The 19,950-nt window shown below is 41.4% G+C and overlaps 1 non-coding gene across 1 annotated transcript; it reads right to left on the reverse strand.

Moving 5' to 3' along the window:
- Positions 1–15,264: 15,264 nt before the first annotated feature.
- On the reverse strand, positions 15,265–15,378 carry LOC140274183 (U5 spliceosomal RNA). Its single transcript, XR_011908159.1, has one exon. It is a non-coding gene; the product is annotated as a U5 spliceosomal RNA (small nuclear RNA).
- Between the last annotated feature and the right edge of the window lie 4,572 nt (positions 15,379–19,950).

Consider the following 19,950-nt stretch of genomic DNA (forward strand, 5'->3'; position numbering starts at 1 on the left):
CCAAGATGAAACTTTCTTTTAATCTGCTGAGAAAAGAGAGTGAATGCGAAGTAGACATTAACACAGCTCTGGGAGCGAGCCGAGTGTGGGCTAACCGGGAGAATTGCTTGAAAGAAACGCGACACCGTATGAGTGGTCAGAACAAAGCCTCAATACGGTGTTCCCGTGGTGTTTGTGGCTGCCTTGTCTTTTGCACAGAGTAAAAGACAAGGCAGCCATCGAATAGGGCCCGATTGTTCCTACTTGGTCAGCCGAGGAGCAAGGGGGGGGAGCAAGCGTCTCAACCAAGCAAATCTCACCAAGTAGGAACAATCGGGCCCTATTCGATGGCTGCAACACCTGAAAGAGATATTGATGAGAGACCCGATCAAAAGCTTTTTCAAAGTCTAAATTTAAGATGACAAGCCGGGTGTTTCTGTCTCTAGCGTAATCAATGATGTCTCGAATCAGTACGAGGCTGTCGGTGAGTTGTCTCTCTGAGATGGCACAAGCCTGGTCTGGGTGAATTACCTCTTCTAAAACAGAGGACATCCGTGTCGTTAAAACCTTGCTAAAAAGATTACAGTCAAAGTTTAAAAGTGTGATGGGCCTCCAATTCTTTAGGTCAGTCTTATCATTTTTATCAGAAGTGAAGAAATAAATGAATGCCTATCAACAAATGTGGGATCTAAACTCTAGCGCTTCCTCTAAAATAATTTCCTTTCTCAATTTAGAAATGTGTTCGAAAAGGTAAAAATGCCGGTCCATACATAATCAAAATCGGGAGAGGTGGTGTTCAGCTGCAAGAAGGTCTAAATGTCCATCAATAATTGCTAGAAAACATGAAAGAAAATTTTCGAATATCAAACTGCACATGATCATAAGCGGGAGAGGAGGTGTTCAGCTGCAAGAAGGTGTGAATGTCTACCCATAATTACTGAAAAATGGGTAAGAAAAGGTGCGAATGCCTAACCATACATCATCAAAAGAGGGAGCGGAGGTGTTCCGCTGTAAGACGGTGTGAATGTCCGACCATAGATGGTAAAAAGCGGGTAAGAAAAGGTTAAATTACCCGACTGTACACAATCAAAAGAGGGCGCGGAGTTGTTCAGCTAAGAGAAGGTGTGAAAGTCCGACCTTGGTTTGTAAAAAGCAGGTAAGAAAAGGTTCGTATGCCCGAATATACACCATCAAAAGCGGAAGTGGAGGTGTTCGGCTGCAAGATATTGTGAACGTCCGACCAAAGTTTGTAAAAAGCAGTTAAGAAAAGGTTCGAATATCTAACCAAACATAATCAAAAGCGGGAGCAGAGCTGTTCGACTGGAAGTAGGTGTGAATGTCAGATCATAATTTGCAAAAAGCTGATGAGAAAGGGTGAGAATGCCCGACTATACACCATCAAATGCGGTAGCGGAGTTGTTCGGCTGTGAGTAGGTGTGAATCTCCAACCATAATTGCTGAAAAATGTGTTAGAAAAGGTTAAAAATGCCGGTCCATACATCATCAAAATCGGGAGAGGTGGTGTTCAGCTGCAAGAAGGTCTAAATGTCCATCAATAATTGCTAGAAAACATGAAAGAAAATTTTCGAAAATCAAACCACACATGATCATAAGTGGGAGAGGAGGTGTTCAGCTGCAAGAAGGTGTGAATGTCCACCCATAATAACTGAAAAATGGGTAAAAAAAAGGTGCGAATGCCCAACCATACATCATCAAAAGCAGGAGTGCATGTGTTCGGCTACAAGAGGGTGTGAACGTCCAACCAAAGTTTGTAAAAAGCAGTTAAGAAAAGGTTCGAATATCCAACCATACATAATCAAAAGCGGGAGCAGAGCTGTTCGACTGCAAGTAGGTGTGAATGTCAGATCATAATTTGCAAAAAGCTGATGAGAAAGGGTCAGAATGCCCGACTATACACCATCAAATGCGGTAGCGGAGTTGTTCGGCTGTGAGTAGGTGTGAATCTCCAACCATAATTGCTGAAAAATGTGTTAGAAAAGGTAAAAATGCCGGTCCATACATAATCAAAATCGGGAGAGGTGGTGTTCAGCTGCAAGAAGGTCTAAATGTCCATCAATAATTGCTAGAAAACATGAAAGAAAATTTTCGAAAATCAAACCACACATGATCATAAGTGGGAGAGGAGGTGTTCAGCTGCAAGAAGGTGTGAATGTCCACCCATAATACCTGAAAAATGGGTAAAAAAAAAGGTGCGAATGCCCAACCATACATCATCAAAAGCAGGAGTGCATGTGTTCGGCTACAAGAAGGTGTGAACGTCCAACCAAAGTTAGTAAAAAGCAGTTAAGAAAAGGTTCGAATATCCAAACATACATAATCAAAAGTGGGAGCAGAGCTGTTCGACTGCAAGTTGGTGTGAATGTCAGATCATAATTTGCAAAAAGCTGATGAGAAAGGGTGAGAATGCCCGACTATACACCATCAAATGCGGGAGCGGAGTTGTTCGGCTGTGAGTAGGTGTGAATATCCGACCATAATTGCTGAAAAATGTGTTAGAAAAGGTAAGAATGCCGGTCCATACATCATCAAAAGCGAGAGAGGTTGTGTTTGGCTGCAAGTAGGTGTGAATGTCCAGCCATAATTACTCACAAACGGGTAAGAAAAGGTAGCATTGCCAGACCATATATGATCAAAACAGGGAGCGGAGGTGGTTCAGCTGCAAGAAGGTTTGAATGTCCGACTAAAGTTCAAATATATTAACAAAAGCGGGAGGAGAGGTCTTCGGATGAGAGTGTTTGAAAATTTCCAACCATAATGTATAAAATGCGGTGAAAAAAAGGTGTGATAGAACACTAAAAGGTGGAGCGGAAGTGTTCGGCTGCAAGAAGGTGTGAATGTCCGACTATATTTGGTGAAAAGCAGGTGAAGCAAGGTCTGAATGCCCAACCCTACATCATCAAAAGCGAGATCAGAGGTGTTTGGCTGCAAGAAGGCCATAGTTTGCCAAAAGCGGGTAAGGTGCGAATGTCCGACTAAATATCAACAAAATTTGGGGCGGAGGTCTTCGGATGCAAGTGGGTGTGAATGTCCGACTATATTTGGTGAAAAGCAGGTGAAGCAAGGTCTGAATGCCCAACCTTACATCATCAAAAGCGAGATCAGAGGTGTTTGGCTGCAAGAAGGCCATAGTTTGCCAAAAGCGGGTAAGGTGCGAATGTCCGACTAAATATCAACAAAATTGGGGCGGAGGTTTTCGGATGCAAGTGGGTGTGAATATCCCACCATACAAGTATGGTGGAGAGGAAGCTGTGAATAGCCGACCATAGTTTGGAAAAAGCGGGTAAGAAAAGGTTTGAATGCCCGAACATACACCATCAAAAGAGGGAGCGGAGGTGTTCCGCTGTACGGAGGTGTGAATGTCCGACCATACTTGGTAAAAAGCGGGTAAGAAAAGGTTAAAATACCCGCCTGTACACAATCAATAGCGGGAGCGGATGTGTTCGGCTACAAGAAGGTGTGACAGTCCGACCATGGTTTGTAAAAAGTGGGTAAGAAAAGGTGCGAATGTCCGACAATGTATGATCAAAAGAGAGAGCAGAGGTTTTCGGATACACGAAGGTTTGAATGTCCTACCATAGTTTGTAAATAGCGGGTAAGAAAAGGTTCGAATGCCCGACTATACACCATAAAAAGCGGGAGCGGAGGTGTTCCGCTGTAAGACGGTGTGAATGTCCGACCATAGTTGGTAAAAAGCGGGTAAGAAAAGGTTAAAATACCCGACTGTACACAATCAATAGCGGGAGCGGAGTTGTTCGGCTACAAGAAGGTGTGAAAGTCCGACCATGGTTTGTAAAAAGCAGTTAAGAAAAGGTTCGAATATCCAAACCAAACATAATCAAAAGCGGGAGCAGAGCAGTTCGACTGCAAGTAGGTGTGAATGTCCAGCCATAATTACTCACAAACGGGGGAAGAAAAGGTAGTATTGCCAGACCATACATGATCAAAACAGGGAGCGGAGGTTCAGCTGCAAGGTGTGAATGTCTGACTATAGTTTGTAAAAAGCGGGTAAGACAAGGTGCGAATGCCCAACAATGTATGATCAAAAGAGAGAGCGGAGGTGTTCGGCTGCAAGGTCTGAATGTCCAACCATAATTTGTAAAAACCGGGTAAGAAAAGGCTCGAAAGCCCGACTATACATCATCAAAAGCGGGAGCGGAGGTGTTCAGCTGCAAGAAGGTGTGAATGTTCGACTAAAGTTTGTAAAAAGCAGGTAAGACAAGGAGCGATGTCCCGACATTGTATGATCAAAAGCGGGAGCGGAGGTGTCCAGCTGTGAGTAGGTGTGAATGTCCGACCATAATTGCTGAAAAATGTGTTAGAAAAGGTAAGAATACTGGACCATACATCATCAAAAGCGGGAGAGGTGGTGTTCGGCTGCAAGAAGGTGTGAAAGTCCGACAATGGTTTGTAAAAAGCGGGTAAAAAAAGGTTCGAATGCCCGAATATACATCATCAAAAGTGGAAGCGGAGGTGTTCGGATGCAAGAAGGTGTGAACGTCCGACCAAAGTTTGTAAAAAGCAGTGAAAAGCGAGAAAAAGCATTTCGTGAGTTCTGCATGATTTGGGATTTTGCTTATAAAATGCATTACTTCACTCAAACTATGTTAAAACTGATTTGTCCTTCATATTTACCATGTCTAGAAATATTTAAACAAAAAAACAACGTTGTACTTTGCAGTAAAAGAAAGAGCAAATCTAAAGTTTCAGGAATCCGAGTATAAGCCTGCTTTCATGAGTTCTGCACGATTTCGGATTTTGCTATAAAATGAATTGCTTTGCTCAAACCAAGTTAAAACTGCTTTGTCCTTCCATATTCATCAATGTCTAGATCGACTTCAACAAAGAAAAACATTGGACTTTGCAGTAGAAGAAGTTGAAATCCATCTACACATTGATAAATATGAAGGACAAAGCAGTTCCCACTTGCCCATAAGAAAATAAGCTTATTCTCGGATTCCTGATCCTTCAGTGTTGCTCTTTCTTCTACTGCAAAATACAATGTTGTTCTTTGTTGAAGTCGATCTAGACATTGATAAATATGAAGGAAAAAGCAGTTTTAACTTGGTTTGAGTGAATGAATTCATTTTATACATAAAATCCGAAATCGTGCAGAACTCATGAAAATAAGCTTATTCTCGGATTCCTAAAACTTTTGAATGGCTCTTTCTTTTACTGCAAAGTACAACGTTGTTTTTTTGTTTAAATCTATCGAGACATTGATAAATATGAAGGTAAAAGCCGTTTTAACATAGTTTGAGTGAAGGAATTGATTTTATAGATAAAATCCCAAATCATGCAGAACTCCTCAAAAGGGGCGTATGGCTTAATCACAAGTGTGGTTCTTTCTCATTCAGGGTAGTATGAGGAAGTTTATGCTTGAAATATATGTAGAAATGGGTACATATGAAGGACAAAGCAGTGTTAACTTAGTTTGAGTGAAGGAATTCATTTTATACATAAAATCCCAAATCATGCAGAACGTATGAAAAGAAGCTTATTCTCGGATTCCTGATCCTTCAGTGTTGCTCTTTCTTCTACTGCAAAATACAATGTTGTTCTTTGTTGAAGTCGATCTAGACATTGATAAATATGAAGGAAAAAGCAGTTTTAACTTGGTTTGAGTGAATGAATTCATTTTATACATAAAATCCGAAATCGTGCAGAACACATGAAAATAAGCTTATTCTCGGATTCCTAAAACTTTTGATTTGCTCTTTCTTTTATTGCAAAGTACAACGTTGTTTTTTGTTTAAATCTATCGAGACATTGATAAATATGAAGGTAAAAGCCGTTTTAACATAGTTTGAGTGAAGGAATTAATTTTATAGATAAAATCCCAAATCATGCAGAACTCCTCAAAAGGGAGGTATGGCTTAATCACAAGTGTGGCTCTTTCTCATTCAGGGTAATATGAGGAAGTTTATGCTTGAAATATATGTAGAAATGGGTACATATGAAGGACAAAGCAGTGTTAACTTAGTTTGCGTGAAGAAATTCATTTTATACATAAAATCCGAAATCGTGCAGAACTCATGAAAATAAGCTTATTCTCGGATTCCTAAAACTTTTGATTTGCACTTTCTTTTACTGCAAAGTACAACGTTGTTTTTTGTTGAAATCTATCTAGACATTGATAAATACCAGCCGAAACTCTGCTGCCGCTTTTGATAATTTATGGTTGGGCATTCTTAACTTTTCTTACCCGCTTTTTACAAATTATGATCTTACATTCACACCTACTTGCAGTCGAACACCTTCTCATCCACTTATGATCATGTGCGGTTGGGCTTTCGCACCTTTTCTTACCCATTTTTCAGTAATTATGGGTGGACATTCAGACCTTCTTGCAGCCGAAAACCTCCGCTCCTCTTTTGATCATACATTGTCGGGCATTCACACCTTGTCTTACCCGCTTTTTACAAACTTTAGTCGGACATTCAAACCTTCTTGCAGCTGAACCACCTCCGCTCCCTGTTTTGATCATATATGGTCTGGCAATACTACCTTTTCTTACCCGTTTGTGAGTAATTATGGCTGGACATTCACACCTTCTTGCAGCTGAACACCTCCTCTCCCGCTAATGATCATGTAAGGTTTGATATTCGAAAATTTTCTTTCATGTTTTCTAGCAATTATTGATGAACATTTAGACCTTCTTGCAGCTGAACACCACCTCTCCCGATTTTGATGATGTATGGACCGGCATTTTTACCTTTTCAAACACATTTTTCAGCAATTATGGTTGGAGATTCACAACTACTCACAGCCAAATAACTCCGCTACCGCATTTGATGGTGTATAGTCGGGCATTCTCACCCTTTCTCATCAGCTTTTTGCAAATTATGATCTGACATTCACACCTACTTCCAGTCGAACAGCTCTGCTCCCGCTTTTGATTATGTTTGGTTAGATATTTGAACCTTTTCTTAACTACTTTTTACAAACTTTGGTCGGACGTTCACAATATCTTGCAGCCGAACACCTCCGCTTCCGCTTTTGATGGTGTATATTCGGGCATACGAACCTTTTCTTACCCGCTTTTTACAAACCAAGGTCGGACTTTCACACCTTCTCTTAGCTGAACAACTCCGCTCCCTCTTTTGATTGTGTACAGTCGGGTAATTTAACCTTTTCTTACCCGCTTTTTACCATCTATGGTCGGACATTCACACCGTCTTACAGCGGAACACCTCCGCTCCCTCTTTTGATGATGTATGGTTAGGCATTCGCACCTTTTCTTACCCATTTTTCAGTAATTATGGGTAGACATTCACACCTTCTTGCAGCTGAACACCTCCTCTCCCGCTTATGATCATGTGCAGTTTGATATTAGAAAATTTTCTTTCATGTTTTCTAGCAATTATTGATGGACATTCAGACCGTCTTGCAGCTGAACACCTCCGCTCCCACTTTTGATGGTGTATAGTCGGGCTTTCGAGCCTTTTCTTCCCCGGTTTTTACAAATTATGGTTGGACATTCAGACCTTCTTGCAGCCGAGAACCTCCACTCTCTCTTTTGATCATACATTGTCGGGCATTCGCACCTTTTCTTACCCACTTTTTACAAACCATGGTCAGACTTTCACACCTTTTAGTAGCCGAACAACTCCGCTCCCGCTATTGATTGTGTACAGTCGGGTATTTTAACCTTTTCTTACCCGCTTTTTAAAAACTATGGTTGGACATTCACACCTTCTTACAGCAGAACACCTCCGCTCCCTGTTTTGATTATGTATGGTTTGACATTCGCACCTTCTCTCACTCGCCTTTTACTATGGTCGGCCATTCACAGTCGAACAGATTTTCACACCCACCTGCATCCGAAGACCTCCGCCCCCACTTTTGTTGATATTTAGTCGGTCATTCGCACCTTACCCGCTTTTGGCAAACTATGGCCTTCTTCCAGCCAAACACCTCTGATCTCGCTTTTGATGATGTAAGGTTGGGCATTCAGACCTTGCTTCACCTGCTTTTCACCAAATATAGTCGGACATTCACACCTTCTTGCAGCCGAACACTTCCGCTCCACCTTTTAGTGTTCTATCACACCTTTTTTTCACCGCATTTTATACATTATGGTTGGAAATTTTCAACCACTCTCATCCGAAGACCTCTCCTCCCGCTTTTGTTAATATATTTGAACTTTAGTCGGACATTCAAACCTTCCTGCAGCTTAACCACCTCTGCTCCCTGTTTTGATCATATATGGTCTGGCAATACTACCTTTTCTTACCCGTTTGTGAGTAATTATGGCTGGACATTCACACCTACTTGCAGCCGAACACAACCTCTCTCGCTTTTGATGATGTATGGACCGGCATTCTTACCTTTTCTAACACATTTTTCAGCAATTATGGTCGGAGATTCACACCTACTCACAGCCGAACAACTCCGCTCCCGCATTTGATTGTGTATAGTCAGGCATTCTCACCCTTTCTCATCAGCTTTTTGCAAATTATGATCTGACATTCACACCTACTTGCAGTCGAACAGCTCTGCTCCCGCTTTTGATTATGTATGGTTGGATATTCGAACCTTTTCTTAACTGCTTTTTACAAACTTTGGTTGGACGTTCACACCTTCTTGTAGCCGAACACATGCACTCCTGCTTTTGATGATGTATGGTTGGGCATTCGCACGTTTTTTTTACCCATTTTTCAGGTATTATGGGTGGACATTCACACCTTCTTGCAGCTGAACACCTCCTCTCCCACTTATGATCATGTGTGGCTTGATTTTCGAAAATTTTCTTTCATGTTTTCTAGCAATTATTGATGGACATTTAGACCTTCTTGCAGCTGAACACCACCTCTCCCGATTTTGATTATGTATGGACCGGCATTTTTACCTTTTCTAACACATTTTTCAGCAATTATGGTTGGAGATTCACACCTACTCACAGCCGAACAACTCCGCTACCGCATTTGATGGTGTATAGTCGGGCATTCTCACCCTTTCTCATCAGCTTTTTGCAAATTATGATCTGACATTCACACCTACTTCCAGTCGAACAGCTCTGCTCCCGCTTTTGATTATGTTTGGTTAGATATTCAAACCTTTTCTTAACTGCTTTTTACAAACTTTGGTCGGACGTTCACAATATCTTGCAGCCGAACACCTCCGCTTCCGCTTTTGATGGTGTATATTCGGGCATACGAACCTTTTCTTACCCGCTTTTTACAAACCAAGGTCGGACTTTCACACCTTCTCTTAGCTGAACAACTCCGCTCCCTCTTTTGATTGTGTACAGTCGGGTAATTTAACCTTTTCTTACCCGCTTTTTACCATCTATGGTCGGACATTCACACCGTCTTACAGCGGAACACCTCCGCTCCCTCTTTTGATGATGTATGGTTAGGCATTCGCACCTTTTCTTACCCATTTTTCAGTAATTATGGGTAGACATTCACACCTTCTTGCAGCTGAACACCTCCTCTCCCGCTTATGATCATGTGCAGTTTGATATTCGAAAATTTTCTTTCATGTTTTCTAGCAATTATTGATGGACATTCAGACCGTCTTGCAGCTGAACACCTCCGCTCCCACTTTTGATGGTGTATAGTCGGGCTTTCGAGCCTTTTCTTCCCCGGTTTTTACAAATTATGGTTGGACATTCAGACCTTCTTGCAGCCGAAAACCTCCACTCCCTCTTTTGATCATACATTGTCGGGCATTCGCACCTTTTCTTACCCGCTTTTTACAAACCATGGTCGGACTTTCACACCTTTTAGTAGCCGAACAACTCCGCTCCTGCTATTGATTGTGTACAGTCGGGTATTTTAACCTTTTCTTACCCGCTTTTTACCAACTATGGTTGGACATTCACACCTTCTTACAGCTGAACACCTCCGCTCCCTGTTTTGATTATGTATGGTTTGACATTCGCACCTTCTCTCAACCGCCTTTTACTATGGTCGGCCATTCACAGCTTCCTCTCCACCATACTTGTATGGTGGGATATTCACACCCACTTGCATCCGAAGACCTCCGCCCCACTTTTGTTGATATTTAGTCGGTCATTCGCACCTTACCCGCTTTTGGCAAACTATGGCCTTCTTGCAGCCAAACACCTCTGATCTCGCTTTTGATGATGTAAGGTTGGGCATTCAGACCTTGCTTCACCTGCTTTTCACCAAATATAGTCGGACATTCACACCTTCTTGCAGCCGAACACTTCCGCTTTTAGTGTTCTATGAGGCATTCACATATTTTTTTTCACCGTATTTTATAGATTATGGTTGGAAATTCTCACCCACTCTCATCCGAAGACCTCTCCTCCCGCTTTTGTTAATATATAGTCGGGCATTCGAACCTTTTCTTACCCGCTTTTTACAAATTATGGTCGAACATTCACTCCTACTTGCAGCTGAATACTTCCGCTCCACCTTTTAGTGATGTATGGTTGGCATTTGCACCTCTTTTTATACTGATTGCTGAAGATTAAGTTGTTCTTTCTCAAACTACAAATTTTTTTTAATTGTTGAAACTTGATTTGAAGTGGATAAATAAGGAGGACAAACAGTTTTAAGTCAGGCTGATAGAAGGAATTAATTTTATAGCAAAATCTGTATTTCGTCATATGTCGAGAGATGCTTATTGCTGAAGAAGTTCTTTCTCATTCTACAAAGTACAACGTTGTTTATCGTTGAAACTTGATTAGACATGAATAAATATGAAGGACAAAGCAGTCTTAACTTGATTTGAGTTAATGAATTCTTTTTATAGGAGAATCCGAATTCGTGCATAACTCATAAAATAGAGCTTATTTTCGGATTCCTGAAGAATGAGTCTGGTTCTTTCTCATAATACAAAGTTTGTTGTTTATTGTTGAAACTTCATCAGAAGTGAGGAAATAAATGAGTGCCTATCAACAAATGTGGGATCTAAACTCTAGTGCTTCCTCTAAAATAATTTCCTTTCTCAATTTAGAAATGTGTGTGTGTAAGTCACAACACCCGTGACACCAAAACGGCTTTCTTTTCTCTACACTCTGCACTATGAGCACACACACCAAATCAGAAAGGCTTTTTTCTCTCTTTTCTACATTATGGACTGTGGGGACACAAAACCGCTCTCTCTCTTTTTTTTTTTTTATCGTGTGCCAGGGCGTTGTCTCACGTATTAGATTATGCTTAAGATACGAATGGGTTTATCAGTCACATCAGAATCCATACATACTGATCCTCCCGTAATAAAATGGTCGGATCTTATCAAACACACTTTGTTTCTTGTGACAATCAAGTCAGCGAAACAGCGTATACACGTCAAGACACTGAATCAAGTTTGCCACAAGAACTCATAAGTTTGGCAGTATTGCTCTGCCGTCAGCAATCATACACCCATTTTATTTCCGTGAGACATGTGCAAACACCTGTTCATCTACTGTTCTATCACTATGAATTAGTGATCTATTATCAATAAGGATACTTCTACAACTACTATCAAAGTATGTCCGGACTTCTTATGTTGTCAGTTGCTATATATGAATAAGTGGGTAGCTACTGACAAGCATTAAGCATGTCACACAGCCCAAACATATAACATTTCAGGACACACCACACAGTTAACAACCACAGTGAAGTGTCAAAGCCCAAACATGTAAAATTCAACAGGACACTTACACAACACATTCAAATCAAACAGTCAGACAACATACAAGAACATATACCCCAGCCGGCATTGCTCCCTGCCTATTTTCTTACAGCACACTATGTGTGCGCACACCTTTATTCACAAACTCTTCAACTTATACTCTTTTACCGAAGCTGCTACAGCTCGATTGGCCGAATACCCTTAGATCCTATTTCGGTGAATTTGACATCTGCCTTACATGTAACAGATTAGCGGTTTAGCAGTTTTAATTTAGTTTGAGTGAAGGAATTCATTTTATAGCAAAATCCGAAATCGTGAAGCACTCATGAAAGTAAGCTTATTCTCGGATTCCTGAAACTTTAGATTTGCTCTTTCTTTTACTGCAAAGTACAACGTTGTTTTTTTTGTTTAAATCTTTCTAGACATGGTAAATATGAACGACAAAGCAGTTTTCACATAGTTTGAGTGAAGGAATTCATTTTATAGATAAAATCCCAAGAGTCTGCTGAGAAAAGAGAGTGAATGCGAAGTAGACTTTAACACGGCTATGGGAGCGAGCCGAGTGTGGGCTAACCGGGAGAATTGCTTGAAAGAAACGCGACACTGAATGAGTGGTCAGAACAAAGCCTCAATACGGTGTTCCCGTGGTGTTTGTGGCTGCCTTGTCTTTTGCACAGAGTAAAAGACAAGGCAGCCATCGAATAGATTGTTTCTACTTGGTCAGCCGAGGAGCAGGGGGGGGGGGCAAGCGTCTCAACCAAGCAAAGCTCACCAAGTAGGAACAATCGGGCCCTTTTCGATGGCTTGCAACACCTGAAAGAGATATTGATGCGAGACCCGATCAAATGCTCTTTCAAAGTCTAAATTTAAGATGACAAGCCGGGTGTTTCTGTCTCTAGCGTAATCAATGATGTCTCGAATCAGTACGAGGCTGTCGGTGAGTTGTCTCCCTGAGATGGCACAAGCTTGGTCTGGGTGAATTACCTCCTCTAAAACAGAGGACATCCGTGTCGCTAAAACCTTGCTAAAATGTTTACAGTCAAAGTTTAAAAGTGTGATGGGCCTCCAATTCTTTAGGTCAGTCTTATCATTTTTTTTATAAAGTAGAGTCACTATTCCCACTCTAAAACTGTCAGGCAGTCGGTCGAGTTTTTCAAAATCTTTAAAAACATCTAAAATGTCTGATGATAAAAGGTCCCAATAGGTCAGATAGAATTCTGCAGGAAGCCCGTCTAAACCCGGAGCTCGACTTCTCTTAAAACCTGTTAGGCATTTTTTTAACTCTAAAGCAGTAAAATTCTGTGTCAAGTGTGCATTCTCTTTTACGGTTTTGTCAACGAATTTTAAGATTTCTGCCGATGTTTCCAAGGGCACTGGTTTCTCTTTGTACATGTTACTATAAAAGGTATGTACAGTTTCAATCATCTCTTGTGTGGATTTTGTTAAAAACCCATCTTCTCTTTTTAGATTTTGAATACACTCCTTTTTATTTATAACTTTCTTTCTTTTTCACCTTCCTCAATTTCCTGTTCCCTGCTTCTTACAAAAATTCCTTTACTCTTTATTTCTGCTAAAACTGACATTTCCTTTTTGACATCTTTGATTTCTTCTTTAAAGTCTATGCCACACTGATTTAGTTTAAAGTAGCGCTGTAAGCGTTTATGTAGTCCCATCATACATCTATTCTCTTTCCTTTTTTTACGTTTACCTTGCTGTTTAAAAAAAGTCTGGGTCGTTTCCTTCACCATTTCCCACCATTGTGCATGTGTTTCGTAGAGGTCTTGAAGGGTCTGCCACTGTTTATAACATTCCCTGTACTGACTGACTATGATTTCATCCTCCAACAGGGAACAGTTGAGTTTCCACAGACCACTTCCTACCGTCACACCAGAAGGGGGTGAAAGGGTGCAGGAGAGCATAAGGTGGTCTGAAAAGAAAACAGGGGTTAATCTAACATCAGTGGGTGGGCAATCTCTAGTAAAGAAATAATCAATGCGAGAGGCTCTGGTGCCATCATGACTAAACCAGGTGAAGCCCTCCTCTCTGGGATGCATGGTTTTAAAAAAGTCAGTAAGCTTAAAATCCCTGCATATGCCCTGAAGTAAAATCGAAGTCTTATCCACTTTAAAATCTACCCCTGCTCTTTTTCTATCTTTCCTGCTCAAGATACAGTTAAAATCCCCTCCTACAACTAAAGGTACTTGCCCTAGCATGTAAAGCTGTATATCTTCTAAAAGGTCATACCTTTCATTTTTTCCATTGAAACCATAAATATTTAAGAGGTTAAAGTCTTGCCCCATAAAATTCAAGTGTGCTAAAAGTGCCCGTCCGTCTCTCACCACTGTGCTACCTTTCACCAGAACATGCAGATTTTTAATTAGAATGGCCACACCATCATTTTTATTTTGATTTGAGCCACTCCATATCGATAAATGGGGCCACATTTCCTCCCATTGTCTATGGTTTTTTAAAAAAGGTAGTCCACATTCTTGTATTAAAAACACATCTGATTTTATGGAGTCTAAGAAGGATAAAATACTCTGGGCTCTTGTCTTTGATTTCACACTTCTCACATTTAGTGTTGAGAAGGTGAGAACCATTAAAAGCATAAAGGAAAGTAGGTATGTCATTTTCGTTTTTCTAAGTTATCAAAACAAATTACACACAGGTTATTTCTTGGGAAACTAGCTCTTCCTTCATTTCTTTAGGTGAAAAGTGAGTAGGGTGATCTATATTTCCTTTTCGGACTCTCGGTGTTGGCCTCTGACGCAATGTTGCATTTAACTTTGAGTCCCTGGGGGTTGATTGCAGAGCTGAAGTTAAAAAGGAGACCTCATTTGGTGAGTCGGAGGGGAAGACTCTAGGTTCTTCCACTGAAGAACTGTCTGAAAGGGACCTAACCCTCCCCCTCTTCTCTGATACCACTGGGGAATCAGAGGCTCAGATGCCGTCCTCTTCGGCTGTTGACCTTCGGGGAGGTGAGTATCTTCACTAGACTCACCTGTCTGCTCTTCCTCCTCATTTAGCGTAGCTCCACCCTCTGCCTGTGAATTCTCACAGACTTCAACACTGAGTGGTGAGGCCTCTACAGGCCCCTCCCCTTTTTGCTCCTCACTTCCAATCCAAGCTTTTGGCGGGAAGTTTGAATTTATTGGGTCAACCTCTTCACTTTGTTTACCAACTGCCACCTTTGGTCCTTCTCTTTGTTGGCTTGACTGTGGCTTTACCGTCTTTAATTTGTTGGCAAAAGATTTAGGGTAATCTCTGAAGAGGTGATTTAATTCTCCACAGAGATTACATTTCCTGCCATTTGGACACTCTCCAAAAGTTTGCCCAATTTCTCTGCTCTTCCCACATAACACCTTGGTACAAGCCTCAACCAGGTGCCCATGCTCACCACACTTGCGGCAGAACTTGGGCTGCCCCTGGTAGTGGATGTAACCTCGGTTTTCAAGGTGGCCAGAGTGTCACCCAACTGCTGCACTGAGCACTCTTCAGCCCTTTTAAATGGTATAACTTTGCACTCCCGCACGCTCCAGCAAGCACCATTCAAGCAACAACTTTGCACTCCAGCTTCGAACATCGGAACAGTCGCAACAAGTAAGGCGACTCTACTCAGAGAAGTCACTCTGCACAGTAACAAGATTTCTTTTGCACAGACAGAAAGGGCTTCACCCGCAAAGGTAAAGCCTGCCAAAAATAGAAACAACTCATTAGTGCTGCTCTCCACAGAAATCTTTAGTAAAAGGCGAAAGACTTGTACGTTATGAAGAGAAACCAGAGTACGATTATCCGTCACTGCGGGAGCAGGGCATCAGGCTAGTTGGCATAGCCACCTTCCCCATGGTGAGCTTTGCTTGGTTGAGACGCTTGCTCCCCCCCCCCTTTCTCCTCGGCTGACCAACTAGGAACAATCGGGCCCTATTCGATGGCTGCCTTGTCTTTTACTCTGTGCAAAAGACAAGGCAGCAACAAAAACACCACGAGAATCCCGTATTGAGGCTTTGTTCTGATCGCTCATTCGGTGTCGCGTTTCTTTCAAGCAATTCTCCCGGTTAGCCCACACTCGGCTCGCTCCCATAGCCGTGTTAAAGTCTACTTCGCATTTATAAAATGAATTCCTTCACTCAAACTAAATGAAAACTGCTAAACCGCTAATCTGTTACATGTAAGGCAGATGTCAAATTCACCGAAATAGGATCTAAGGGTATTCGGCCAATCGAGCTGTAGCAGCTTCGGTAAAAGAGTATAAGTTGAAGAGTTTGTGAATAAAGGTGTGCGCACACATAGTGAGCTGTAGGAAAATAGGCAGGGAGCAATGCCGGCTGGGGTATATGTTCTTGTATGTTGTCTGACTGTTTGATTTGAATGTGTTGTGTAAGTGTCCTGTTGAATGTTTGGGCTTTGACACTTCACTGTGGTTGTTAACTGTGTGGTGTGTCCTGAAATGTTATATGTTTGGGCTGTGTGACATGCTTAATGCTTGTCAGTAGCTACCCACTTATTCATATATAGCAACTGACAACATAAGAAGTCTGGACATACTTTGATAGTAGTTGTAGAAGTATCCTTATTGATAATAGATAAACTAATTCATAGTGATAGAACAGTAGATGAACAGGTGCCTGCACGTCTCACGAAAATAAAATGGGTGTATGATTGCTGACGGCAGAGCAATACTGCCAAACTTATGAGTTCTTGTAGCAAACTTGATTCAGTGTCTTGACGTGTATACGCTGTTTCGCTGACTTGATTGTCACAAGAAACAAAGTGTGTTTGATAAGATCCGACCATTTTATTACGGGAGGATCAGTATGTATGGATTCTGATGTGACTGATAAACCCATTCGTATCTTAAGCATAATCTAATACGTGAGACAACGCCCTGGCACACAATAAAAAAAAAAAAGAGAGAGCGGTTTTGTGTCCCCACAGTCCATAATGTAGAAAAGAGAGAAAAAAGCCTTTCTGATTTGGTGTGTGTGCTCATAGTGCAGAGTGTAGAGAAAAGAGAGAAAAGAAAGCCGTTTTGGTGTCACGGGTGTTGTGACTTACACACACACATTTCTGAATTGAGAAAAGAAATTATTTTAGAGGAAGCAGTAGAGTTTAGATCCCACATTTGTTGATAGGCATTCATTTATTTCTTCACTTCTGATGAAGTTTCAACAATAAACAACAAACTTTGTATTATGAGAAAGAACCAGACTCATTCTTCAGGAATCCGAAAATAAGCACGAATTCGGATTCTCCTATAAAACGAATTAATTAACTCAAACCAAGTTAAGACTGCTTTGTCCTTCATATTTATTCATGTCTAATCAAGTTTCAACGATAAACAACGTTGTACTTTGTAGAATGAGAAAGAACTTCTTCAGCAATAAGCATCTCTCGACATATGACGAAATACAGATTTTGCTATAAAATTAATTTCTTCTATCAGCGTGACTTAAAACTGTTTGTCCTCCTTATTTATCCACTTCAAATCAAGTTTCAACAATTAAAAAAAAATTGTAGTTTGAGAAAGAACAACTTAATCTTCAGCAATCAGTATAAAAAGAGGGTAACAAAAGGTGCAAATGCCAACCATACATCACTAAAAGGTGGAGCGGAAGTATTCAGCGTCAAGTAGGTGTGAATGTTCGACCAAAATTTGTAAAAAGTGGGTAAGAAAAGGTTCGAATGCCCGACTAAATATTAACAAAAGCGGGAGGAGAGGTCTTCGGATGAGAGTGGGTGAGAATTTCCTACCATACAAGTATGGTGGAGAGGAAGCTGTGATTGGCCGACAATAGTAAAAAGCAGGTGAGAAAAGGTGCGAATGTCAAAACATACATGATCAAAACAGGGAGCGGAGGTGTTTGGCTGCGACAAGGTGTGAATGTCTACCCATAATTAATGAAAAACGGGCAACAAGTAGGTTCGAATGCCCAACCATACATCATCAAAAGCAGGAGTGGATGTGTTCGGCTTCAAGAAGGTATGAATGTCTATCAATAATTGCTATAAAACATGAAAGAAAATTTTCGAATATCAAACCGCACATAATCGTAAGCGGGAGAGGAGGTGTTCCGCTGCAAGAAGGTGTGAATATCCACCCATAATTACTGAAAAATGGGTAAGAAAAGGTGCGAATGCCCAACCATACATCATCAAAAGCAGGAGTGGATGTGTTCGGCTACAAGAAGGTTTGAATGTCCGACCATAGTTTGTAAAAAGCGGGTAAGAACAGGTTTGTATGCCCGACTGTACACAATCAAAAGAGGGAGCGGAGTTGTTCAGCTACAAGAAGGTGTGAAAGTCCGACCATGGTTTGTAAAAAGCGGGTAAGAACAGGTTCGTATGCCCGAATATACACCATCAAATGCGGGAGCGGAGGTGTTCGGCTGTGAGTAGGTGTGAATCTCCAACCATAATTGCTGAAAAATGTGTTAGAAAAGGTAAGAATGCCGGTCCATACATCATCAAAAGCGGGAGAGGTGGTGTTCGGCTGCAAGTAGGTGTGAATGTCCAGCCATAATTACTCACAAATGGGTAAGAAAAGGTAGTATTGCCAGACCATACATCATCAAAACAGGGAGCGGAGGTGGTTAAGCTGCAAGAAGGTGTTAATGTCCGACTAAAGTTTGTAAAAAGCGGGTAAGAAAAGGTGCGAATGCCCGACAATGTATGATCAAAAGAGGGAGCGGAGGTTTTCGGCTGAAAGAAGGTCTGAATGTCCAACCATAATTTGTAAAAACCGGGGAAGAAAAGGCTCGAAAGCCCGACTATACACCATCAAAAGCTGGAGCGGAGGTGTTCAGCTGCAAGAAGGTCTGAATGTCCATCAATAATTGCTAGAAAACATGAAAGAGAATTTTCGAATATCAAACCGCACATGATAATAAGCGGGAGAGGAGGTGTTCAGCTGCAAGAAGGTGTGAATGTCCACCCATAATTACTGAAAAATGGGTAAGAAAAGGTGCAAATTCCCAACCATACATCATCAAATGCACGAGTGGATGTGTTCGGCTACAAGAAGGTTTGAATGTCCGACCATAGTTTTTTAAAATGCGGGTAAGAAAAGGTTCGAATGCCCAAACATACACCATCAAAAGAGGGAACGGAGGTGTTCCGCTGTAAGAAGGTGTGAATGTCCGACCATAGTTGGTAAAAAGCGGGTAAGAAAAGGTTAAAATACCCGACTGTACACAATCAAAAGAGGGAGCGGAGTTGTTCAGCTAAGAGAAGGTGTGAAAGTCCGACCATGGTTTGTAAAAAGCGGGTAAGAAAAGGTTCGTATGCCCGAATATACACTATCAAAAACCGGAAGCGTAGGTGTTCGGCTGCAATAAGGTGTGAACGTCCGACCAAAGTTTGTGAAAAAGCAGTTAAGAAAAGGTTCGAATATCTAACCAAACACAATCAAAAGCGGGAGCAGAGCTGTTCGACTGCAAGTAGGTGTGAATGTCAGAGAATAATTTGCAAAAAGCTGATGAGAAAGGGTGAGAAATCCCGACTATACACCATCAAATGCGGTAGCGGAGTTGTTCGGCTGTGAGTAGGTGTGATTCTCCAACCATAATTGCTGAAAAATGTGTTAGAAAAGGTAAGAATGCCGGTCCATACATCATCAAAAGCGGGAGAGGTGGTGTTCGGCTGCAAGTAGGTGTGAATGTCCATCAATAATTGCTTTAAAACATGAAAGAAAATTTTCGAAGATCAAACCTTACATGATCATTAGCGGGAGAGGAGGTGTTCAGCTGCAAGAAGGTGTGAATATCCACCCATAATTACTGAAAAATGGGTAGGAAAAGATGCGAATGTCCAACCATAAATCATCAAAAGCAGGAGTGGAGTTGTTCAGCTACAAGAAGGTATGAAAGTCCAACCATGGTTTGTAAAAAGCGGGTAAGAGAAGGTTCGAATACCCGAATATATACCATCAAAAGCGGAAGCGGAGGTGTTCGGCTGCAAGAAGGTGTGAACGTCCGACCAAAGTTTGTAAAAAGCAGTTAAGAAAAGGTTTGAATATCCAACCGAACATAATCAAAAGCGGGAGCAGAGCTGTTCGACTGCAAGTAGGTGTGAATGTCAGATCATAATTGCTGAAAAATGTGATAGAAAAGACTAGAATGCCGGACAATACATCATCAAAAGCGGGAGAGGTGGTTTTTCGGCTGCAAGTAGGTGTGAATGTCCAGCCATAATCTCTCACAAATGGGGGAAGAAAAGGTAGTATTTCGAGACCACACATGATCAAAACAGGGAATGGAGGTGGTTCAGCTGCAAGGTGTGAATGTCTGACTAAAGTTTGTAAAAACCGTGTAAGACAAGGGGCGAATGCCCGACAATGTATGATCAAAAGAGGGAGCGGAG

Source organism: Leuresthes tenuis, unplaced genomic scaffold (assembly GCF_036924035.1).
Source record: "Leuresthes tenuis unplaced genomic scaffold, fLeuTen1.0.hap1 SCAF_17, whole genome shotgun sequence".
Taxonomy (NCBI): Eukaryota; Metazoa; Chordata; class Actinopteri; order Atheriniformes; family Atherinopsidae; genus Leuresthes; species Leuresthes tenuis.